Source organism: Rana temporaria, chromosome 5 (assembly GCF_905171775.1).
Source record: "Rana temporaria chromosome 5, aRanTem1.1, whole genome shotgun sequence".
NCBI lineage: Eukaryota > Metazoa > Chordata > Amphibia > Anura > Ranidae > Rana > Rana temporaria.
In genome coordinates, this window is record NC_053493.1 from 144,588,956 (window position 1) to 144,615,918 (window position 26,963).

General features: G+C 42.8%; 1 protein-coding gene across 3 annotated transcripts in view; it reads right to left on the reverse strand.

The window, feature by feature from the left end:
- The window catches only part of STARD3NL (STARD3 N-terminal like), a 128,275-nt gene that overhangs the window by 73,577 nt on the left and 27,735 nt on the right, over window positions 1-26,963 (reverse strand). The window lies entirely within an intron of this gene.

The window sequence follows — 26,963 nt, forward strand, 5'->3', positions numbered from 1 at the left end:
CAATTATTATCTGCTCAATTATCACAACTCAGATATGATTTGCGACTAGTACTACTCGACAATTTCGATTTAGCAACTAGGCGCCTTAAGATGACATATTATGTCAGCGGTAACAAAGCTGGGAAGCTATTAGCTATCAGATACAAAACTAAAATTCCCTACATTTTACATCCTACCACAAAAGAAAAGCTATATCATCCGCGAGCTATTGCGGAGGCATTCAGCTGTTACTATAATTCTCTTTATAATTTAAAGGAGGATCAAACCACGATTCAACCCACCGAGTCCATGATATCTAACTTCCTGGACAAGGTCAGTCTCCCCCAAGTCACGCCATCCCAGCTGGATGAACTTAATACGCCCTTCTCAGTCCCGGAGATTATTAAAGCGATTGACTCCTTACCTATCAATAAATCTCCCGGTCCTGATGGGTTCACAGGGGAGTACTTTAAAACCTTCAAATTTGATCTCGCTCCCTTTCTATCTGATGTTTTCAACAATGATGTCTCCTCCTCTTCCTTCCCTGCTGAGATGCTACGTGCTCTTATTGTGGCACTTCCAAAACCTGGGAAAGATCCAACTACGCCACAGAACTTCAGACCGATTTCTTTGCTAAACAACGATCTGAAGCTCTATGCCAGACTCATCGCAAATAGGTTGGTTGATATACTACCGACTCTGATCCATATGGATCAATCAGGGTTCACAAAGGGTAGGCAGACGGCAGACGCGACAAGACGTTTAATCAATATAATTCACGCAGCAAATGTGACCAAAACGCCTTCTCTGCTCCTAGCCTTGGATGCAGAGAAGGCGTTTGATAGGATTCACTGGGATTACTTGGCGAAGGTCCTTACCAAGTTTGGTTTCACGTGTGAGATCCACTCTGCAATAATGGCGCTTTATACCAATCCCTCAGCTCAGGTATATATTTCCGGCATGCTATCTTCCCCCTTTAATATCACCAATGGGACACGTCAAGGGTGCCCCCTTTCCCCACTCATTTTTAACTTGCTCATGGAACCTTTGGCCTCGTACATCCGCTCGCATCCCAAGATCAAGGGGTTCAGGAGCAAGGATTCGATACACACTATAAGCCTCTTCGCGGATGACATCATCCTCATGCTTACAGATGTAGAATCCTCCCTAACCTTAGTCCAAGAGACGCTAAACTTATTCTCCTCAGTGTCCTACTATAAGGTTAATGACGCTAAGTCCTACGTATTGGGAATGGGGGTTCCACCTACGCTTAAACAATCCCTAATTGAAAGGTTCCCGTATGTCTGGAGAGACGCAGGAATCTCTTATCTCGGTATAACTCTTACCCCTAAACCTTCTGAGCTAGCTAGAGAAAACTATTACCCCCTGCTACAGTCAATTCCATCTAAATTAAACAATCTAGCAAAGTTTGAACTCTCCTGGTCAGGTCGCCTTGCGGCTTTTAAGATGCAAATTCTCCCCCAAATCATTTACATTTTCAGGACTCTGCCCATCCCGGTCCCTGCCTCCTTTTTTTCCTCTTTACAATCCTCGATTAATAAGTTCTTATGGGGGGGCAAGCGGGCTCGATGCGCATTTAGCCGGTTAATAAAACATAGGTCAGTGGGGGGGATTGGCCATACGCATATTAAAGATTACCATTCAGCTTCTATCCTTGCCCAGTTAAAAGGATGGTTCCCCTCCTCAAATCCTAGTATTTGGTCGGTACTGGAAAGCCACCGGGTCCCGGGGGAAGTTCTCTATGATTACTTACTTTCCAGTGTATTCCTACCCCACCCATCTCCAGCGATGAGCCCAACTATCCGAGGATCTATTGAGGCTTGGAAGTCTCTGGTATTACATCCGTCCCCTGATCAACGATCCTCACCCCTAATGATTCCTCTATCAGCTCTATCACTGTTCATCCCTAATATCTCACTTGCTAAATGGGATCCTGGGGGTAAGCTAACGGTAGCAGACTTATACGTAGGGCCCGCCCTCAAGACCTTCAGATCCCTCCAACTAGAATTATCCCTACCTTCGACTGACTATTACACGTACCTGCAGATTAGTCATTTCCTGAAAGGCTTCAAAGAGACTTGTATTTCGCTTCCGTGGCAGGTCCACCAATACTATCTCTCTAAATCACCAAAAGTAAAGGGCATCTCGCTATTTTACTCTATACTACAAAATAAAAATGTGTTTCAGAAATCTCTCCCTATGAGAGCATGGGAAAGGGACTTCGATAAGGTTTATTTGGAAGAACAGTGGACAACGGCTCTCAGGGTCACATACTCATCCACTAGGAGTGCCAATCTGTGGGAGCTGTTTCAAAAGTTCCTACTTCGTTGGTACCTCACACCCTACCGTATATCGAAGTTTGCCCCTGGGGCTTCCCCCCTATGCTGGAGAATGTGCGGGAACACTGGCACACTGCACCATCTACTGTGGGCGTGTCCCAAAATTACCCAGTACTGGAATCAGGTGTTTCAGCTGATCAATCGAGTGTTGGGCCTGCCTCTGTGCCAGGAACCAGGGATGGCACTGCTCTCCCTGGGAATGGACTCGGTACCCCACAGCTCACGAATCCTACTATCCCATATACTGCTAGCGGCCAGGTTGGTTGTGGTCCGGCACTGGAAAGACCTGTTGCCTCCGGGCCTGACCGAAACGATACAAACAATCCACACCCACGGCACCTACGAACAAATGTTTGATTATGGCTTAGGCGGCAGATCTGGAACTCGGAAATGTTGGGAACCTTGGAATAGATGGTATCATTCCTAATGCCTGTGTTCTCATTGGTGGTCTCCGACTGCAATGCAATGTTAGACTGCAATGTTAGACTGTATTGTTAGAATATAATATTTGATTTGCTGGTCCTGATATGGCTCCATCCTCTTCTTCTTCCTCTCTCTCACCCTACTTTTCATTCTCAACCCTTTCCCACCTTTCTCTCTACTCTTCGTTTTCTCTCTACTTACATCTATCTCTTTTTCAGTTCCACTTAAACTTACATTTATAGGTTATGTTGGTCGACTGTCGACCACTGTTACAAGACATTTGCTAAAGATGAGTTCTGTCTTCACCTGCGCAGTGATAAGTAGGTACCAGGGGTTTGAATGTTTGCAGTCCACTTTTCATTATTGCTACGACATTGTTCCCTACTGATGGAATCTTACCCCATAAGTTTGCACTAAAGATATGTTTATTTGGTTGTAATACTCGACACCTACCTCATTGTGATGTGGATTGTTCAAATGTCTGAAATATGTTATGATTCCTGTTATGACCTTAATAAAAAAACTATTGAAATTAAAAATGTATTTAGTATGTCTTAGCAGAAGCACAAGTCTACCATTTAGCTGATGCCAAATTACTAGCTTAAAAAAAAAAAAAAAAAAAAGCATTGGCCCAAAAAGACCAACATGGTATCTTATGTACTATACTCCTAATACCAACACTTCCCATCTCTGTCGTTTCCTTTTTTAGGAGACTCAGTGAAGACAAACTGCTGACTGATTAATACGTTCCCATGACAGTTTTAGCAGTTTGGCTCTGCACGTATGTAAAGAATAAAAAGGAGCCTCTAAAGTGGTCATAAACATCATTTGAACACTAGCACTAGACCTATGCACTTTGTCAGCTGACTGCTTCTCTGTGTAATCTTTTTATGGTAGGGTTTAATGGAGATAAAGATGTTGTCTCAGACTTAACAGGAGCAAAAAATATTTATTCTTTAACTGCTTGCCAACCAGCCGCAGTTATACGGCGGCAGGTCGGCACGGCTGCGCGAGATCACGTAGCTATACGTGATCTCATGGATCAGCCAATAGGCACGCGTCCCCCGCTCGCCCCTGGTCCCGACGCGCATGCCCAGCGGGCGCGATCACTGCCGGGCACCCGCGATCGCTCGTTACAGAGCGAGAACCGGGAGCTGTGTGTCAGGGAGAGAAATGCCTGATCGTCTGTTCATACAATGTATGAACAGCGATCAGTCATTTCTGCAAGTCAGTCCCACTCCCCCTACAGTTAGAACACACACAGGAAACATAATTAACCCCTTACTCGCCCCCTAGTGTTAACCCCTTCCCTGCCAGTGGCATTTTTATAGTAATCAATGCATTTTTATAGCACCGATTGCTATAAAAATGCCAATGGTTCCAAAAATATGTCAAAAGTGTCCGCCATAAGGTCACATTACCGATAAAAATCGCTGATCGCCGCCATTACTAGTAAAAAAAAAAATTAATAAAAATGCCATAAAACTATCCCCTATTTTGTAGACGCTATAACTTTTGCGCAAACCAATCAATAAACGCGTATTGCAATTTATTTTACGATGTAGAAGAATACGTATCGGCCTAAACTGAGGAAAAAAAAAATAGTTTTTTTATATATTTTTGGGGATATTTATTACGGCAAAAAGTAAAAAATATTCTTTTTTTTTTCAAAATTTACGCTCTATTTTTGTTTATAGCGCAAAAAATAAAAACCGCAGAGGTGATCAAATACCACCAAAAGAAAGCTCTATTTGTGAAAAAAAAAGGACGCCAATTTTGTTTGGGAGCCACGTCGCACGTCCGCGCAATTGTCAGTTAAAGCGACGCAGTGCCGAATCGCAAAAAGTGGCCCGGTCATTGACCAGCAATATGGTCTGGGGCTGAAGTGGTTAAAGATTTGGACAAAAACACCAGGTTGAGTAGGTAGATAGACAGTATGAGTATAAGCCGACCCGAGTATAAGCCAAGGTACCTAATTTTACCCCCAAAAAATTGGAAAACTTATTGACTCGAGTATAAGCCTAGGGTGAGAATGCAACAACTACTGTAAGTGGAAAAGAGGGTCAACAATGCCCATTTGCACGCCTCACTGTGCCCATTGCAACCTCACTGTGCCCATGTCAGTGTACCTGAAATTCTTGACAGGCTGCGGGCGTCCATTCATGGTTTAAAATTTGCGGTCTCCTCTTGGCCCCGTTTTGTGATAGGCGTTTCCCAGCAGCCTATCACGGATGTCTTCTCATCCTCTGACTCAGTTTCCCAGCAGACACTGGGTTCAGTGTTCCGCCAATCACGGGTGTCTTTTCATCCTCGACAAGAGAACGTCTGTGATAGGCGGAACACTGAACACAGTGTCTGCTGGGAAACTCCTATAATGGATGGGACCAGGGGGAAGCCGCGACTTTTAAACAATGGATGCTCGTAGCCCTTTAGGTACACTGACTCGAGTATAAGCAGAGGGGTGTATTTTTAGCCCTAAAAAAAGGGCTGAAAAACTTGGCTTATACTCGAGTATATACGGTATATATTTTACATTCACATCAATCCCATCAGGCTCACATTCATACATATACTAGGACCAATTTAGACAGACAATTAACCCACCAGCAAGTTTTTCCCACCAGCAAGAGTGTCGGAGGAAACTGGAGTACCCGGAGGAAACCCATGCAGGCACATAGAGCACATGCAAGCTCCAGGCAGGTTGCGCCGTGGTTTGAATTTCAACCGACAACCCTAGTGCTGCCAGGTGTAGGTGCCAACCGCTAAGGCTAAGCCAATGTGCTGCCCATTTTTGAATGCACGCAAGACACGTTTGCAAAATCTGTCCGAGACAGTTTTCCTCCCTGTACCCTAAAAAGAGAATGGGTCTTAAAGCGGTTGTAAACCTGCATATACATTTTTTTTTATTTTTTTTTTAACCCTGCAAGGCAAAAGCCAGAATGAGCTAGTATGCACCGCATATTAGCTCATTATGAAATACTTACCTCGGAACGAGGTAGGGAACTTACCTGGTCCACGCCGAGCCGAGCGTGTCTTCCGGGTATCGCCGCTCCAGCGCTGTGATTGGCTGGAGCGGCGATGACGTCACTCCCGCGCATGTGCGCGGGAGATTTCAATCCGGCATGGGTCGGCGGGGCCGGCCCTTTAGCCGAGGATCCCCCCTGCGCATGCGCCGCTGCAATCATTGCGAGGGGAATATCTCCTAAACCGTACAGGTTTAGGAGACATTCTTTATACCTACAGGTAAGCCTATAATAAGGAAAAAATTTGGGTTTACAACCACTTTAATAAGCTCCACTTTTACATTTGGTGATTCAAGCACAATCTGATTTTGGTGCACGAGTCGCAGTCAAAACCAAAAAAAGGGTTGCAAATGTTTCATAAATTTGGCACAACACATTAACAAGAATGATTAATGCCAGAAAAATGGATAAGCAGTTTGTCATGAAAATTATCTACATGACAAACTGCTTATCCATTGGGAAAGTAGGCATACAATTACTTTTAGCTCCCATTCACACTTGAATGTAGAGCATGTAGGCAATTTTTATGTGCTTTTTAATTTGTTTTTTGTGCGTTTTTAAGTGTGAACGGTTGTACAGGAGCTTTTTTTATTTTTTTATTTTTTTTGCCCCCATATACTTTTTTTACGAGAGTGCCTGAAAAAACGTATTTAAACACATGTTATGAAGTCAATAGGCTTAAAAATGCACTATTCTGTTCACGTACCCTTTGGAGTTTCAGGCATTGAGATACAGGTATAAACAGGGCCAAGGATAAATCCAAGGGAAAACAAGCTTACTTACCGACCAGTTAGCAGACAACCAAATGAACCTGTAACAGTTAAAAAACAGGGGTTTTGTCTGCACGCATTTGCGAATGCGTGCATAAGCCACAGATCCTCACCACGGCACCCTGGTATCTGTGATCCTAACGCTAACTTTTAAGTGTCTCCACAACTTTGAGCTTTAAAATGCTCAGCTGTGAATGCGGGCTGTTTATTTTAGAAGGTGTTTATGCACAAATACTAGAAATTCTTGATTTTCCCATTTCCCTGGACCAATCCTTTGCCCGTACGCTGACCTTGTCTCTGCCTGCGCTTGAATGGACTATGTTCATGCTAAACACTAATCCCAGACATTTTCTTGTGGACAACAACACTCACAGGAACGCTTTTGTTCTCCTCCCTTCTGGCCAGTAACAAGGCATCCCTGTGTGCAGCCACATACCAGTAGGCTAGGCTCTCTTGGCTTACATGAACTGGGACTGCCATAGGTAGAGATACACCAAGCTATATTTCCTGACCACTCGTATAGAGGGGACCATTATAGTACATTGTTTTTTTTATACAAATTGATTGATTTGTGCGATACACAATATGCAAATGTCTGGTACACAATTAGTCCAGGAACTGAAAGTCTCACACGTGGTATCGCCATACTCAGAAGGGGTATCAGAATGTATTTGAGTTGTAGTCCTAAGTATGCCCATGCTGTATGCAAGAAATATTTTATTAAAAATTGCCAAAAAAATACATTTTCATTTCGCCTTTTCCAAACATTTGTGGCAAAATATAAAATCTTCAAAAAGACTCGCCATAACTCTTAGAAAATACATTGGGGTGTTTGCTTTCTTAAAACGTGGTCATTTTATGGGTGTGTCCACGTTCTGGTAATCGACAGTCTCCAAAATGTGATAGGTAGTCAGGAAATTAAATGCGCAATTTATGCCCCAGGAAAGCCTAAAGGTGCTCCTTGGATTTTGGGCCCTTCTATGTGGCTAGGATCTGTAAAAGTCTCACACGTCCTGTCTCTATACTCAGGTGGCAGGGGACTGCCAAAAGAAGAAGTAAGGGACCACGCTATGCAATAGCGTTACAGTAAGTATAACTTTAAAAAATACGTGCCGACTTATGAACCATCTTACGCCTATCTTGGACCGAATGGTGTGTGGACGTTTGGGCTCTACCCATGACCTCTCCATTTATCCCCCCATTTTTTTTTTTATCCCCACCACTACTTTTTCCTTTCTCTCCGGTTTAATTGGTCAAGCGAGGACCAATGTAATTATGTATATATTATAGGGCTCTGTTCTATCAGTTTTGTGATGCAGTCTGTGGTCTTCTCTTTGTTCTCTGGGTCGGTGTTTCTCAACCCTGTCCTCAAATAACCCCAACAAGCCATGTTTTGGGAAATTGGGAATGGCTGTCCAAAATACCAAGCCATTGACGGATTCAAAGCACCTGCGCAAGATAAAGGAAAACCTGCAAACATGGCCTGTTGGGGGTACTTTAGGACATGTTTGAGAACCACTGCTCTGGGTGATCTAGTTGTTTACCCCCCCCCCCCCCAATACTCGCTTTTCAAAAGGATCATTTATTTAGTCATGTTCATATCTGTCTTTCATATAATCTTTCCTCAATTATAATATTTCCAAGTCCTACTGTTTGCTTATTACAAAACAAACAATAATGTAAATTCAGGTGCTGATGTATAGTGCAGTTTACTCTTCTGCAGCCAGGTGACATCGCTATATAAATCTCGGCCTTGTTAAAAGTTTAACTAATGTCATTTATCTGTGTTAATTTCCACATTAAATTAATCATCAAAGATCTATAAATCTAGGCCAGTGATAAAGTGAAGTTTTTTCTCCAATGGCTGCAATTGAACAATGTGGTTACAGACACAACCATATCTAAACTCCCCTGGGATAATATGTACTGTATTTTTTATATGCCATGATGCCCCTGTGTTGACACCAGTGCTGTGGAGTCGAAGTCAGAGGAGATTTTGGGTACCTGGAGTCGGCAAACAGTGCACCGACTCCGACTCCTGCTAAATTTAGATTGGAATTAAAAAAGCAAGTTTAAATGTCCCAATTCACAAAAAGTTATAATTAATGACTTCTCTACTGTAAGAATAAAGACCAATGCATGCAGTGCCTCACGTAACCGCAAAACAAACACGTTAAGTGACCGTGAAGAAGCATGCTTTTCATGTGCTTCACTATATGGCACGCAACGCACAATTAGGAGTGGCAAATACTTATACTTTCCATAGTGTTGTGTTCTGCTGTTACAGGGAACACAGCGCCCATGGGTAACCTAGCCTCTCACTGATAAGGGATTAAGTAAATATGTTTTTTACAGGACTAGAGACACTTGTATAAGTGAAGGGAATGGAGGGTCAATAGTTCAAGACTGAAGCTGTAAACCATTGGAAAAACTGCTGTCATTCAGCTAAGGCAGGGATATGCAATTAGCGGACCTCCAGCTGTTGTAAAACTACAAGTCCCAACATCCCTCTGCCTCTGGGTGTCATGCTTGTGGCTGTCAGAATCTTGCAATGCCTCATGGGACTTGTGTGAAGGATATGCTTGAGTTTAATTCTCCCTGCTTGTTTAATGCTGTGTGTGTGTGTTAGAGGGAAGGTGATTTCAGGTGTGACTCACTCCTCTGCTAACAGGCTGATTGAAAGGTTAATGACCCTTCCTCAGCCAGTCCTATTTCAAAGGGTAATTGATCTAGTGTGTTGTGTGAAGGAGACCTGTGTTTACTGTTTACTGTGATTAGAAGGGGCTCATGTTAATTATTCTGATTGCTTCATTGTGGTAATTATCTCTTCTATATGCGGGGCCAGGCTGTCTAGATAATGTATTCTGTTAAAACTAGTAATTACCTTCACTGATGTCATTATTTAAAGAAATGTCTTCAGGGTCGACTGCGAAGTGTCTGCCTATAATCTGTATGGGAGCCCCCCACTGTGTGAGGGGGCGGAGATTGTCATTGTAACAGTTTTGTAAATTACATATAAGCTGTGTGTTGTACCATTAAAGCTGTCTTGTTCCAGCAGTAAGCGTGACCCATGTGTGGCTTATTGGGTGATTCCAGGAATATTCCTCCTCGTGGAATATTGGGTGATTTTCTTTATGGGGAGAAGGGAATGCTTGACGGGGATATTCTAATACCGTCACAACTTGTAGTTCTGCAACAGCTGGAGGTCCGCTAATTGCATATCCCTAAGCTAAGGCTATAAAAACTTCTGTGGTAATGACATGTTTGTTGCCTTTCTTTCCTTCAAGGAATGTATAAAATACATTTGCATATTAATACAGAGGAGTCGGAAGTAAAGAAAACTGACGAGTCGGAACATTTATCTACCGACTCCACAGCCCTGGTTGACAACTGTAACGAAATGACCCGTGATACCCAGAGACTTTGGAAGGATGAGGGGTACTCCTGTGCCAGCGTCATTATTAACTCTTATGTCTAGGGTCACCTTATGTCCGATAGGGCCATAGGGTGACAGAAATTATATCCTAAATTACAGGACAGGGGACATTACTGATAGCTCATATTGCAGGAGATTGCAAAGTGTTGGTTTATTCTATGACTCATCTCTCTGTGTAGACTGTTGACATGTTAAATGAGGCTGGCTCTTGGAAGGCCTTTCATTGTGTGATAACACTGTTTAAAGCCTATTGATGATTAGGTGTGAATACCTTTCTGTCGGAGACGGACCGTCTGTCTAAAGTTGTGGATTAAGAAGAAATCATTGTGTGATGGTGTTTTGTTTGAATTCTGTTAATGAAGGAATGTGACTTCTCAGGTGCAGGTGAATCACTTATTGTCGGAGACGTAACGTCTGGGGGATAATTAACTCCTCTATGTAATTGTCTAAAGTAATGTGATTGAAGCTCATCGTGTGATGTATGGGTGGGGTGGGGTTTTGTTCCTGTGACCTGTTGTACTGCATATAAGCAAGCTAAGAAACCATTAAAAGTTAGTTCATACATTTTGAAGCAGAGAATAGAGCGGTCAGTCTCATTTTCTGGGGAATGGATATGGATCGTGCCTGCTGGGTTGTCTGTGTGTCAGATAAGCTGTCGTGGGTTGATGGAAGGTCGTAAACGGTGGTGACCGTTACAACACCCTATTTTAAGTCACCCTTGATATACATATAATAATGCCTTGTATAACATGGGAATGTGAACAGGGGAGGACACCTTAACAAAGACTACTGAAGCCAGGGATTACAATTTAGATAACTGCAGGCACATTCAAAAGAAAAGGAACTGAACTCTGAAGCCGTGACACGCAAAAAGAAATAAATGAGAGCAAAAAGGATTGGTTGCCAGCATTACCTGTGGTCTTTGGAAAACTGATATTTTTCTCCATATTGTAGATAGAGACAAAGTTCTGCTTTCTCATTTTGAAGCCTCCAGCAAGAACAGTGAGTGACGCAATAATGTAATCCAAACCAAACTCCATAATTCTTGAGACAAGCATTCACAGGCAGCAAAGCTGTACACCTCACACTAGAGGTATAAGGCTGTAGGGTACAGTAGTGCATAGGCATGCCATTTTCACATACCAAGAGAAGTGTACTGTAGTGTTTCAGAAGTATTTTAAGACAAAAGCTGAACCTTTCACCATGGAGTGAGCAGGGTTATATGTATACACCAACGGGCACTCCCTGCAAAGCTTTGCCAGTGTCTAATCACCTTAAAGTGGAACTTTAAGTAGTTTTTTTCTGCCAGTAAATACCTTATACAGCCCACTTCCCGTTTCTTGTCTGATCATTAGCCTAGGGCTTATGACATCATGCACAGCTATCTCTCACTCTTGTTAGAGTTTTACAGGAAGAGAGGGGGGGTGAGTCAAAGGGCCAATGAGAGCTGGAGGTGTGCCTCTGTGTGTCTGTGTAAATACAGGAAGTGAACAGGTAGCAGTTTCAGCTGCCCACAGTTAAAATGGTTGCAGCCAGACTCAGTGGAGGGAGATTTCTGCAGCATATTTGGCAAGTACAGAATCACACTATATATAAAATATGCAAAGTGGTTGGATTGAAGCTTCAGAATGGCAAAGTTGTTTTTATTACAACTTAAGTGAGCAGACTGCAGTTCTTCTTTAGGGTTGCTACATATAACCCATGCTCTAAGAATAATATTCCTGTGTCCTGTACAATTAAGATAAAAATGCTGACTTTAGATATAAGTTACCTAAACTTTTTTTTTTTTTTTTTTTTTTTTTTAAGTACATCCCCCCTCTACCTGCTTTACATATACTTTATGTTACTTCTTTTGCAGGTGTTTGGCAGACAAAGGTGTGGCCAGTTGGAGAACATAGAACACAACTGGGAAAATCTGTTGTCACAACCACCACTCCCCAAAAAAACTGTGGTGCATGGACCAATGATGTGGAAATAGTGGCAAAACATCATTTTTATTTGTTCAGTGAATTGTATGTATTGAGATCCATTGCAAAATACAGGAATTTATGTAGGAAGCCAAGTCACACTGTAAACATAGCACAGAAGTTTGGTTTTAGAATAAAAATAAAAAAAACACACACACACACACACTACAAGTTGAAGTGATGTAGACTGACAAAATAGATATTTCCTTTAAAAAAAAAAAAAAGTTATGCTAATGATTGAATGCTATAATTATTACCTTTTACAGATGGAAAGTTGAATTAAATTTATCTTAAAGTACAAATCCAGGAGCTCTCTCTATTGTTATCCATGTTCCCAGACAGTCTTTTAGTTAGTATGTAAGGAATACAGCGCATCAAAAATGGCGGATCCGTGTCCACGATCCCCGGAAGTCAAGTCTGGGCGGTCCTATCGACACTGAATGCACATAAGTAGTGGCGAGTCAGCACGCCGCTCGTGCCCCTGGAAGATGTCATCTTACTGACGAAACGGCGTAGGGAGGAACGGCGTGCTGACGTCATCACTGTTTGCCCGCGACTATCCGGAAGGAACGAGCGGATTATACAAGCCGGCCGGCTTTACATTTTAACACACGCCAATGTACTACTTTGGACATGCGAGTGCATAATTTTGTTTTACAAATAAATCGTTTTGTTAGCAGTACTACTCTATGTTTGCCCTTCTTGTCTTCACTCCTGGGTTCAACGCATGAGTGCGTTCTGGCCAAGGATTATCCATTTTTTCCATCTGGTGTGGAGGAACCTAGCTGGGGAACGGAGGTTATCTATCAGATACAGTGCTACATGTGATTTATTATTTGGTGTTCGGTAAGCAGAATATTTACTTGAGGTGGAGGTGCTTCAACCAGCTATCTTACACTTGCTGTGGATTTTCTCTCCAACACAACTCGGGTGCTTTCATGAAGATTATTTAACGTCCAATTACATCTTAGCTGACTACAGCTATATGGACTATTATTTATTTCTGTGCACTATTTCACTTTTGTATTCGTTGCACATTTAAGCACTTTGTTTACTGCAGTGTGTATCATGTTTACCTTGTCATGTTGGTATTGACTTACATACACACACCATACTAGCAGCGCAGAATTTATTCCTTTTAGGCCCCATTCACACCTAGGCGTTTTTACGCCTGAAGCGCACTGCTCACAAACGCCAGAGGGGAGAATTAACATTATTCCCTATGGTGACTGTTCACACCTGAACGCTTGAACGCCCAAACGCCTGTCGCGCGAAGCTCAAACAAGTCCCGGACCTTTTTTTGTCGCGCGTATTGTGCGGTTTGGGCGTATTTGAGCGTTTTTTTCCCCATAGAAAGTAATGGGAAACGCGCGAATTGAGCGTATCGCGCGACAACGGGCGTTTGCTATGGGCGTTTCGTCGCTTTAATAAATAGAACTTGTCCCCCATGCAGAAGATTAAAAAAATCTACCAACATAGCAACAAGTGATGAAAAGATGATCATTTTTCCTATTGGCTAAAATAAAAAACGCCGAAGTACAAAAACGTCACGCGATGCTGTATGCAAACGCGCAAATACGCGCGAAAAAACGCCCAAAAAAAACGACCGACGCTCAGGTGTGAATGCAGCCTTACAGTCTTTTAGTTAGGCCTCATTTATATGGAAGGTTTGGAGGCACAAAATTTGCTGCAGCATGAAAATCCCATTTTTCCTGTGTATGGGGAGAAACAGGTGGCGCATACATCTGACCATAGAAGTAAATGATTGAACGCAGTCATACTTGGCTAAACACCAATGCTTTATAGCATGGGTGCTCAACCTGAGACCCTTCAGCTGTTGCACATGTAGACATTGATGCCCAAAAGTATTCACATTTACCCTGGATTTTTATGCTACAATGCTGTGTTTGCTTTGCATGCAAGTATACAGCATGAATTTGAGATAACCCTGCAATCAAGGTATGTGGGCGATTTAAAAAAAATATAACACTGGGGGAAGTTTCTCCAACACATCTTGATGTTCCCAATAACATAGCAAATCTTCACTTTATGAGTTCAGTTCCACTTAAACATAAAGCCAAAGAATATTACTCCCCAATAGTAAAAAAGACATCAATAAAAAACATAAAAGGAGGTTCTATAGCCAAAACAAAATGTAGTTTGGCTAGAGTATTACTTTAAAATATGGCATGCGAATGTGTTACACTGCTAGCAAACGTGTTTTTTTTCCCCCATAAAACCTCCATATATAAAACCGTGAAGAGCACTCACACTGAATAAAGATGTAAGTTCACATACTTGACATATTTGCTTACACTACTTGAAGCATAAAGAATATTTGTCTGCTGCTAAAACTTTCATATCTACAGTATCTGGGAAACAAGACCAAAAAAACACAAGCTCAAATATAATATAACCCTATAGCCTTATTTTTTCTTCTGACGGTGTGATCTTTCCCCACATTCCCAACACTTATGTTTTCCTTGAGAACATACAATTATCTTTAGAAGAATTACATTGGGAATGACCTTCCACACATTGGGACCTTGCATTGCAAACACGTATCTACTGATAAGAGAAGTGAATCCAACATATGCATTTGATCCCCAAGGAAAACCCATTATCGCACAGGTAAGCCTAGTGGTATATAATGGGACTACACATGCATATACCGTATATACTCGTGTATAAGCCGACCCGAGTATAAGCCGAGGCACCTAATTTGACCACAAAAAACATATTGACTCGAGTATAAGCCTAGAGTGAGAATGCAGCAACTACTGTAAGCAGAAAAGAGGGTCAACAATGCCCATTTGTATGCCTCACTGTGCCCATTTGCACGCCTCACTGTGGCCAACCTCACTGTGCCCATTACAACCTCACTGTGCCCATCGTAACCTCACTGTGCCCATCGCAACGTACCTAAAATACTTGACAGGCTGCACTGCGTGCATCCATTTTTTTAAACTTGCGGCTAACTCCTGGTCCCGTCCCGCTCCATGATAGGCGTTTGACACTGTGTTCAGTGTTCCGCCAATCACGGACGTTCTTTCATCCTCGGACAAGAGAAGGTCCGTGATAGGTGGAACACTGAACACAGTGTCAAATGCCTATCACAGAACAGGATGGGACCAGGAGGAAGCCGCGAGTGTTAAAAAATGGACGTCAAAGGTACACTGACTCGAGTATAAGCCGAGGGGGGTATTTTCAGCCCTAAAAAACTCGGCTTATACTCAAGTATATATGGTACATTTTACTTGTATGGTCAGCAACCCAATAATATACTGTTATTCCAATTATGTTTTTTAACAAAAAAAAAAATGTTATATTTAATAAATCAATTACAACAAATAGGCGGTTGATCAATAAAATTACTGGGCCAGATTCAGGTAGAATTCCGGCGGCGTAACATATTGCATTTACGTTACACCGCCGCAAGTTTTACGGGCAAGTGCTTGATTCACAAAGCACTTGCCTGTAAACTTGCGGCGGCGTAGCGTAAATCCGTCCGGCGCAAGCCCGCCTAATTCAAATGGGGCGTGGATCATTTAAATAAGGCGCGTTCCCACGCCGAACGTACTGCGCATGTTCCGTTTTGAAATTTCCCGCCGTGCTTTGCGCGAAATTACGTCGCACTGACGTGATTTTTTGAACGTCGACGTGAGCTACGTCCTTTCCTATTCACGAACGACTTATGAAAAAAAAAAAATTAAAAATTTGACGCCGGAACGACGGCCATACTTTAACATGGCACGTCTAAATATAAGCCAAGAAATAGCAGCTTTAACTATACGCCGGGAAAAGCCGACTAGCGACGACGTAAGAGAATGCGATGACCGCGCGTACCTTCGTGGATCGCCGTAAACAGCTAATTAGCATACCCGACGAGGAAAACGACGCAAACTCCACCCAGCGGGCGCCGAAGTATTACACCTTTGATCCGAAGGCGTACGAAGCCGTACGCCTGTCGGATCGAAGCCAAAAGCCGTCGTATCTTGGTTTGAGGATTCAAACTAAAGATACGACGCGGCAAATTTGAAAATACGACGGAGTATCAGTAGATACTCCGGCGTATTTCTTCTGTGAATCTGGCCCACTATTTTTTTTGTTATTAAAAAAGGAAACAAGCGATCCTGTATACAAAATTAAATTGAACTGGACAAAAACATTTTCTTTGTTGCATTAAGGTATTTTTACCCTTAAAAATAAAAATGTATTTATCCGTCTCTTTAAAAGTATTAAAAGCGGTAGTAAAATTCTGCTTTGTGATTTTTACCTACAGGTAGGCCTATAATAAGGCTTACCAGTTGCGCGTTTCAGTTTGGAAACAGACCAAAGGGCCGACACATATAACCACAGCAGTCAACACTAGACACAATTTTAATCACGATTACTATTCAAATCACTATTTTTATATTTTAAATGATTTAATTGTAAAATAAAAACAAGAATTTATTTATTTATTTATTTATTTATTTTCACATAAAAAGAATACACAATGGCCACCAGTGGCCTTTTTGGAAGTGGGACGGGGTTTTTTTTTTTTCTCCCCCTCTCTTTCCTTTCTCCTTTTTTCCCGGGGCATAGAGGGACACAGTTGGAGAACACATGACTAAGTACTGAAGTAGAAGGAATGGACGGTGTAGGGACAGAGCAGGCACACTCCACTGTAGCTAGGGGTGAAGTGGAAGAGGGGAAGTCAACTATAATCTATTTGTTTTCTACTCTTCTTCTTCAAAACATTTTTTTTTGTCTTAGGGGGTTAAAGCGGGGGTTCACCCTATTAAAAAAAAAAAAAAAAAAAAAAAAAAATTTATTATACCATTACATTCGGCATCGTAGCGCGAGCTACAGTATGCCGGTCTTACATTTTTTATCCCCGTACTCACTGTGCTATGGATCATTGAAGATTCCGGGGAATGGGCGTTCCTATGGTGAGAGAAGGTGATTGACGGCCGGCCCTGGCACGTCACGCTCCTCCGGAAATAGCCGAAATAGGCTTGGCTCTTCACGGCGCCTGCGCATAGCCTGTGCGCAGGCGCCGTGAAGAGCCGAGACCTACTCCGGCTGTCTTCGGGGAGCGTGACGTGCCAGAGCCGGCCGTCAATCATCCTCCCTCTCCATAGGCACGCCCATTCCCCGCGGGAGTCAGAATCTTCAATGATCGATAGCACAGTGAGTACGGGGATTAAAAATTTAAGACCGGCATACCGTAGCTCGCGCTACGATGCCGAATGTAATGGTATAATGATGTTGAGGAGGGTGAACCACCGCTTTAAGAATAACCGATTAGCGTGTGATAGGACAATGTTGTCTAGTTTTCTTTCCTGCAATGTTTGTGTCTATCATGTAAACAATTGAACATAAGAAAGTACAATGTTGTATGGAATGTTGTTAACAATAATTGAAACAAAATAAAACTTGATTATAAAAAAAAAAATGAATATCTCCTAAACAGGTATCGTTTAGGAGATACTACACTGGATGCAGCCAGTGACGTCTTCGGTGCATATGCTCTGAAGGTCCAGCATCCCGCGGCGGACATGGAGACCACCCTGCCAAAACCAAGTCTGCGAACCCGGAAGGAATAATTAATACGTGCTATTTTATATCAAATATGTATTTGTCCTTTCAGTGCTTCTAATATTACCTAGTTTATCCTACCAGTTCCTTGCCATTTGTAAACTGACCAAGCTGAGCACAGAAGCCGTTCTGTGCTAGCGTGGTCAGGTTGCATGCTGCGTCATCCCGTTCAGAGATACAGCTAAGCTGTGCAACCACCTAGCCTGCCTGTATCTTCCATGGTCTGTGTAAATAAAGCCATGCCCCTGCCCATCTCTCCTACCTTGGACAGTGGCTTCTCCAACCAGCTGTTCCCCAGCCTCTATGTGAATGCTCCATAAGTAAATGCCCGCCCACAGGTCCATGAATCACTCAAGATGGAAGAACAGTCACGTGACCTCAACTTTACCAGCTGGGAAAAGAAATATAGACAAGGAGGAATTAATAAAATAAAAACATATTTAAAGGGTTAGTTCACCTTTACCAAAAGACTGCCTATGCAGACAAGGGGCATCTGTAGATATTGTTATAGCTATAGGTGTAGGCCTTTTACTTACCTCCTGAAGCCTAACTGAAATTCTCCCCGGACATCTCTAGAATGTTGCTAACTGAGGCCTAACCAACAGTGGCCAGTAATGATTAGGCCTCTCTTAGCAACAACCTGGGAGTATTCCAGTTAGGCTTCAGGAGGTACATAAATAGCCTACACCTATAGCAAGGGCATTATTCAACTTTAGTCAGAGCTGCACCATTTTGTTTTTATCTACAGACAACCCTTACCTGCATAGTAATTATTTTTATTGGTAATGGTGAACTAACTCTAACTATTTAAAAAAAAGTATATACTGTAGAATAAATGAACTTCTCAACTACTTTAAAATAGTGTTTAAAAAGCATTTGCATTGGTACTAGTGCAAATGCTCCGATACTAAAACTGATACCTTCAGTCTCTGCTCACATATGTGCAGGCTATTTTGCAGTACAATTTCAAAGCCTGGTCCGATGCGATTTGGTTCAGGTGAGATCCCAATGTGTATTGTAGTTTATGAGATTAGAAATTGCTCCTGAACCAGACTGAAATCACAGGACTCTTTTTCAAATCACGCTGTGGCTGGCCCACACATATGTAAACAGGTTGTAAAAACTCTGAAGTGCACATAAAAAAATGATGTGAAACTGATGTCTCTGCAAGTGAAATCTGTGCTGTTTTTCCATCAGTTTTGTATCATGTAAGCTGTTAACAAGCCTTAAAAAGCTGTCACATGACAGTTAAAATAGGTTTTAGGAAATTGGTATCGGTGAGTACATGAACAAAGTATCGGTACATGGTTTTAAAAAAAAAAAAATGGTATGCGTGCATCCCTACTTTAAAACGATTGATTGAGGCCACCTTAAAGTGGAAGTCCATGCAAATACTAAAATCCCTGCATCTATAGAAACCACTGATCTAACACTAACCTATCTAGCCCTGTAAAGAAAAAATTAGTACACACACCTTTTTTGAAGCCGCTCCACCCCGATCGAATCCCACGCTAAGCTGTCAGCCACGGCTTCACTGTAGAGGCGGGTGCAGAGGACACAGACAACAACGGAAGCCCCATAGTTAGTCTATGGGTGACGTCACTTCCCATTCATTTCACAGCCGGCTGTGTCCTCAGCAGAGCTTCCGCCGCCGTAGCACAGCTCGGTACGGGTTAAAAAAAAAAAGGGTGGTATGTATACTGTTTTTCTACTATACAGGGCTAGATAGGTTAGTGTTAGATCGGCGGTGTCTATAGATGCAGGGATTTTAGTTTTTGCATGGACTTCCACGTTAATGTATTGTCCCATTCCCTGCCTGCATATTCACTAATGCTGGAACAATTTCTCCCTTATTCCTAAAGGCTCCTGGGAAATGCGTACCACGGGTCTCAAAAGGCAGCAGTTTCAACAAAGTAGTCTAAAGAAGGAAGATGGACCTGTTGGCACGTCATCAATGAACCAACTTTCTGAACAAGGAACAGACAGCCAGGCTCCCAAGGTTTATAAAAAAAATAAAAATAAAAAAAGGCGGCGGTGAGGAACCCAATTCCAATCTTCCAAATGAAACAAATGTTACAAAAAGTCTGCTATGTTACAGCTGATCTCTGCTACAAGAGACTGTCACATTACAAGAGACTAAATTGTTACCAGAGACTGCCGATACAAGAAGGTGTCATGAAAGAGCTAGGCCAAAAAGCAGTTCAATTACCAGGAGCGTATACTCATGCCTCGTGCACACGATCGGGTTTCCCGGCGAACCGGCTCGGCAGCTTATTCCCCCTGCACACGGCCAGTTTTCCTATCAGGAAAACTGCCATGGGAGCTTTGGCCGGGAATCCCGGCCATGTGTATGCTCCACTGCTGTGTTTCCCATATGAAAACTGCCGGGAAAAATACAGCTGGGAATCACGGCAGGAAAAAAAAAAAAAAAAGAAGAGAACATGTTCTCATTTTTTTCCAGCGATTTTCCTGTCGGGAAAACTGCCATGGAGCATACACACGGACAGTTTTCCCGGCCAAAAGCTGTCACGGCAGTTTACCCGACGGGAAAACTGGTCGTGTGTACGAGGTATTAGAATTTCTTGGTTTTAGTTTGCTTCATTGTTCTTTTAAATCTGCCCAACAGTCATATCAACTTACTAGCTCAGCATTGCTCTGTTAGTCCATAGATAAGCATTCTTATGTTGCATGCATGCCTTTGAACTGAGCTGACACCCCAGCACCATTTATAAGACTGGGAAACAAACTGTCTGCTAGCCAAAATATTTTGATCAAGAGATCCTTCAGCCAGTAATACAGTAAATGTCTGTACTAGAAAGGCATGCAAGCTAATACACACCAATATCAACTGCATGAAATAAAAAAGCTACTTCTAGGCATCAAAAAGCACTACCCTAAATAACCACAAAAACAACAAAGTATTCAAAACTTTTTGAATCAGCAGCAGTTTAGAACCAATATATTCCCAAAGGATGAAAGTTATAAAAACAAATATATTTATATAATATTTTATACGTACACAACCACCTTGTTAGGGGAACATTGATGAACGAAGGTAAAAAATGTATCTAAAGCTAAAAAATGTTTTAGTTTTGGCTAGAGTGGGGAACGATTAGAACTCCTGCCAGGGTTCACTGCTGTTGGAGGTTTTGTAGTTTAGATTTCTTCACCCTGTGTTTTGCACAGAGCAGCCCTGATTCTCCTATGCCGGGGTTCCCCACAGGCGTTTGCCGGGGTTCCCCACAGGCGTTTCTGGCTCCTCCTGCCTTCAGAGTTTCCTATAGAAAGTCGCAAAGTATAATATAGAGAGCCCCTATAGCAAGCCACAGAGTATAATGGAATGCCCGCTGTAGCAAGGTAAAAAAATAAATAAAAAGGGATACCAAGGACTACATGTCCCATGAGGATCTGCTTCTCACACATTGACAAGCTCTCAGGCACTTACTGACATGTATTAAATGGTGTGCTGAGCTGTATGTGTGTTGTCCTGTATTTCCTGATATGTAAAATAATGCATTCTGTATGCAGGCCAACTAATTAATTATGAAAATAGTTGATAACTATTTTTATAATGGATTTTTGTTGATTAGGTTGTTTTTAGGGCTGAAACAACCAGAACCCCCCAAAACTCTGCACATAGCGCCCCTCCAACTCTGTACGTAGTTCACCCCCCACTGAACTCTGTGCGTATCGCATCCCCCCGGAAATCTGTACTATATACGTATAGTGTGGGAAAAGGATATTTGATCCCCTGCTGATTTTGCACGTTTGCCCACTGACAAAGAAATGATCAGTCTATAATTTAACAGTGAGACAGAAGAACAAAACAAAAAAAGAAATCCAGAAAAAACGCATTTCAAAAAAGTTATAAAATGGATTTGCATTTTAATGAGTGAAATAAGTATTTAACCCCTTCGCAAAACATGATTTACTACTTGGTGGCAAAACACTTGTTGGCAATCAAGGGTTGCCGACAACCCTTGTAGTTGGCCACCGGGTTTGCACACATCTCGGGAGGGATTTTGTCCCACTGCTCTTTAGAAATCCTCTCCAAGTCATTAAGGTTGAGGCCGACGAACTCGGACCTTCAGCTCCCTCTACATATTTTCTATGGGATTGAGGCTGGGTTCACACTACTACACTACTTTCATCCTACTTTGCTCTGCTACATCGGTCCTACATTTATCCTACATTGGTCCTACATCCATCCTACTTTCATGAACAGGATACTACTTTGGTCCGACTTCAATGATATTCAATGGGCCTGAAGTAGGATCAATGTAGGACCAAAAGTAGTACAGGGAGCATTTTCAAAGTCGGACCGACTTGTGTAGGACGCTACAAGACGCTCTCATAGGGAAACATTGAACACAGAGCAAAGTAGGATGAAAGTAGTGTAGTAGTGTGAACCCAGCCTAAGGTCTGGAGACTGTCTAGGCCACTCCAGGACCTTAATGTGCTTCTTCTTGAGCCACGCCTTTGTTGCCTTGCCCGTGTGTTTTGGGTCGTTGTCATGCCGGAATACCCATCCCCAACCCATTTTCAATGCCCTGGCAGAGGGAAGGAGGTTCTCATCCAAGATTTGACAGTACATGGCCCCATCCATTATCCCTTTGAAGTTGTCCTGTACCCTTAGCAGAAAAACACCCCCGAAACAATGTTTTCACCTCTGTGTTTCACGGTGGGAAAGATGTTCTTGGGGTCATAGGCAGCATTCCTGCTCCTCCAAACATGGAGTGTTGAGTTGATGCCAAAAAGCTCAATTTTGGTCTCATCTGACCACAACCCTTTCACCCAGTTCTCCTCTGAATCAGTCCGATGTTCATTAGTAAACTTCAGACGGGCCTGTACATGTGCTTTCTTGAGCAGGGGGACCTTGCGGGCACTGCAGGATTATAGTCCTCCACGGGGTAATGTGTTACCAATTGTTTTCTTGGTAACTATGGTCCCAGCTGCCTTGAGATCACGACAAGATTCTCCTGTGTAGTTCTGGGACAATTCCTTACCATTCTCATGATCATTGAAACTCCATGAGGTGAGATCTTGCATGGAGCCCCAGACCGAGGGAGATTGACAGTTATTTTGTGCTTCTTTCATTTGCATTTGTTTCTTTCAATAATCGCACCAACTGTTTTCACCCTCTCACCAAACTGCTTGGCGATGGTCGTGTAGCCCATCCCAGCTCTGTGTAGGTCTACAACCTTGTAACCTGACATTCTTGAACAGCTCTTTGGTCTTGACCATGGTGGAGAGATTGGAATCTGAATGATTGCTTCTGTGGACAGGTGTCTTTTTTACAGGTAACAAGCTGAGATTAGGAGCACTCCCTTTAAGAGAGTGCTCCTAATCTCAGCTCTTTACCTGTATAGAAGACACCTGGGAGCCAGAAATCTTGCTTGTTGATAGGGAATCAAATACGTATTTCACTCAATAAAATGAAAATCAATTTACCATATATACTCAAGTATAAGCCAAGTTTTTAGCCCTTTTTTTTAGGGCTGAAAATACCCCCCTCGGGTTATACTCGAGTCAGTGTACCTGCATTCTTGACAGGCGTCCATTTTTTTTAAAAGTCGCTGCTTCCTGAGAGGACCGCCGTGATAGGCGGAAAACAGTGTCAAATGCCTATCACATCAGTCCTCTCATCCTCGGACAGTTTCCCAGCAGACACTGTGTTCAGTGTTCCGCCTATGACGGACGTCCTCTTGTCCGAGGATGAAAGAAGGTCCGTGATTGGCGGAACACTAAACACAGTGTCTGCTAGGAAACTGAGCCCGAGGATGAAAGAAGGTCCATGATAGGCGGAACACAGTGTCAAATGCCCATCACGGAACGCCAGGAGGAAGCCGCGACTTTTAAAAAATGGACGCCTGTCAAGAATTCAGGTACTCGGGCACAGTGAGACTGCAATGGGCACAGTCAGGTATGGCACAGTGAGACTGCAATGGGCACAGTGAGTTATGGCACAGTGAGACTGCAAAGGGCACAGTGAGGCGTGCAAATGGCCACTGTTGACCCTCTTTTCCACTTACAGTAGCTGCTGCATTCTCACCCTAGGCTTATACTCGAGTCAATAAGTTTTCCCACATTTTTTGTGGTAAAATTAGGTCCTCGGCTTATATAGTAACTTTTTTGGAATACATTTTTCAGGATATTGTTGTTGTTATTCTGTCTCACTGTTAAAATAAACCTACCATTAAAATGATAGACTGTTCTTCATTTCTTTGTCAGTAGGCAAATTAAAAAAATCATCAGGGGATCAAATACTTCCCCCCCCCCCCCCCCTCATTGTATCTCACTCCTGAACCCTGCACTCTGTATGTTGCACACTCTTAAATTCTGCACTCTGTATATAGTGCACCCATGAACTCTGCATTCAAAGGGCCGATACAACCAGCCCTTTGAGGGCAACCACACTGCTGATGCGGCCCACAATGAAATTGAGTTTTACCCCCCTGCTCTAGAAGATGTGTTCCTCTATGTTGGACATATGGTGCCAAGAGAAGGGATCAAGTTATATTACTGATAATCTGGGTCAGAGGTTTTCTAGTTGGGTAAGCTTTCAAGCCTATATAAGCTTGACTCCCTTTGCTACTGGTTAAATGGAATTGTACTGCTTTTCTTGTAGTCTTCATTAAATCTACAAGCAAAATTATTTTATAAACCTGCATTCAGGGATCAAAAGTAAAGCTAACCGTGTAGGCTTTAAAGTAAAAGACCCGAATGGCCTAGTATGTTGTTTTTTTCTTATTTTTTCATTGCTGGCAATTCTTTTTTTTTTCACATTGAGCTGTCAGTGGGGAACACCACTGACAGCTGACGACTCATTGGTTGCTGAGTCCTTAACAAACGGCTATTCACAGTTTGTTATGGAGGGGGAAAAAATGCAAACCGCACACGCAAAAACCCAAAACTTGCAATTTTGGTGTGGATCCATTGAAGTCTATTGCACACAAAACACAATCTGCTGTGGGAAAAAAAGTCCCTGATCCTTTCCAAAAACACAGTGGCTGAAAAACACATAGATGTTAACATATCCCATAGGAAACCATGTAAATGAACTGTAGTGCATTTCTGCAAAATGCAATAAAAACACATAGAATGCATGTGAACCTAGCCCAAGTGTAATTTCTGCTGCTTTGTTCCTCTATCAGAATGAATCACTTCTGACAATTTTTCCGGACACCAAGAAAATAATAATAATGACAGGGGAGGGACCTCCAGCTGATTGACAGCCTCAGCTCTGTTCATGTGTGCTGTGTGAAGAGGGGGGATGTCCCTTCCCTCCAATCAGCTGTCAGAGCTCTCCTCACTGTGCTCTACAGAGTGTAACTTTAGCTTTTCCCCCCCCCCCCCCCCTGTTTTCTGACAGCTCAGTCAAGTTTTATGAACTCTGCACTTTAAAAAGGATATAGAGAAGACTGCAGATAGGAGATACAACTGATGTAGGAGGCATGGTTTCATCTCTGTGTATCATCTGAGGCCTGTCACTTCACTAGGTATATGTAAGGGTTTACATCCACTTTAAGAAATGGAATGAAGATCAACTTTATTAAGCATAGCTATAGCTATACATAAGCTATACATACACCATTACATACAGTCAGTGGTGAGCTCAGGCGAGTTTGGATCCTAAACTAAAACCACCTTTTAGGTCAGGGATATGCAATTATCGGACCTCCAGCTGTTGCAGAACTACAAGTCCCATCATGCATAGCAAGACTCTGACAGCCACAAGCATGACACCCAGAGGCAGAGGCATGATGGGACTTGTAGTTTTGCAGCAGCTGGAGGTCCGCTAATTGCATATCCCTGTTTTAGGTGAATCAAATCGTATACACCTATGAACGTAGGATAGTTACAAGGACAACATCACAAGTGTTGCATCATTTATTTTAATTGATGACAAGAAACCTTGTAAGTTGATCAAAATTCCTATGTTGTGTCTGACCACCATTAGCTGCAGGCAGACCAGTCTACTGGCATTTACGATGGTGACAGCAGTCAGCAGGGAAGACCATATAAATTATTAATAGGGAAAAGGGTAAGTCACTCCAGAGTAGGGAGTATATAGGGATAAGTTCAGGCATGCTCAGATCCTAGTCCGATCCGGCCAGGAAGCTGTCACTGTACTGGGCCAATCACCTGCACCCAGGGCATTCCCCACTGCTACCTGTATACAAAAGGATGTGTATATCTTCAGGGAATGCTCAGCCGCTTATGATTGGCCCAGTACAGTGACAGCTTCTTGGCGGGATTGGACGAAGATCTGATCATATCTGAACTCATCCCTATATACTCCCTACTCTGGAGGTTGCCACCTCATCCCTTTAATCCAGGACACATATTAATTACACAAGTTCTGAGGCTGATTTAATGCAGATAAGGCACCAAGTGAGTTTTAATTACCCCCTTAAAGTGGTTGTACACCCTGTACAGATTAAGGCTTACCTGTAGGTGCAGGAAATATCTCCTAAACCTTCACGGTTTAGGAGATATTTACAAGAGACGAGCGTCAGTGTCTATGGCTCACTTTAGAAACGGCGATTGTGACGTTTCTAAAGGAAGGTCATGCTGTGACTGGCAGCTCCCGCGCGCATGCACGGAAGTGACGTCACACGACTCCGGCCAATCACAGAGCCGGAGTTTGCAGCCCCCCGGAAGAAAAAGGGGTGAAGAATAGGGATGAGCTTCCTCGTGTTCGCACACTCCACGTGCAGAGCCCGCCAGGAAGTTGGCACTGCACTGCGCCAATCACAGGCAGTGAGACATTTCCTGATCCCTGCAGCAATGCATCGGGACAATGTCTCCCTGCCGGTTATTAGCGCAGCGCTGTGCCGACTTTCTGGAGGGCTCTGCACGTGGAGTGTGCGAACACGCCGGAGCTCATCCCTAGTGAAGAATGGACGCTTCCTGCAACAGGGGACAGTGGTGAGAAGGCACGTCTTCGGTTTCAGGTAAGTGACATATAATGGGCTACTATGCGATGCATAGTAGCCCATTATGTAAGAAAAGAAATGGCTAGACATCCAGGAATTCCGATATGCTGTGATAACACCAAAGACGCCAACACGAGGTCACGTAGACGCAATTCACACAAACATCTTGTGCTTAATCATGATTAAGCACAAGATGTTTGTGTGAAACGCGTCTACGTGACCTCGTGTTGGCGTCTTTGGTGTTATCACTTTGAACAATAAAAGGCAATCGGAATTTCCTAGATGTGCAGCCATTTCTTTTCTTACAAGTTTACCACAGAGACGGGCCGGGGGTGACTTTTCAGTTCAGGTTATCATCATACCTGAAGCTCGTTTTTCTTTGTATTGTAGCCCATTATGCTTTACCTTTACAGGGAAATAAAGAGGAAGTAAAACCCATCAGGGTTTACTTCCTCTTTTATCAGCCACAGAACCTGTGTAATT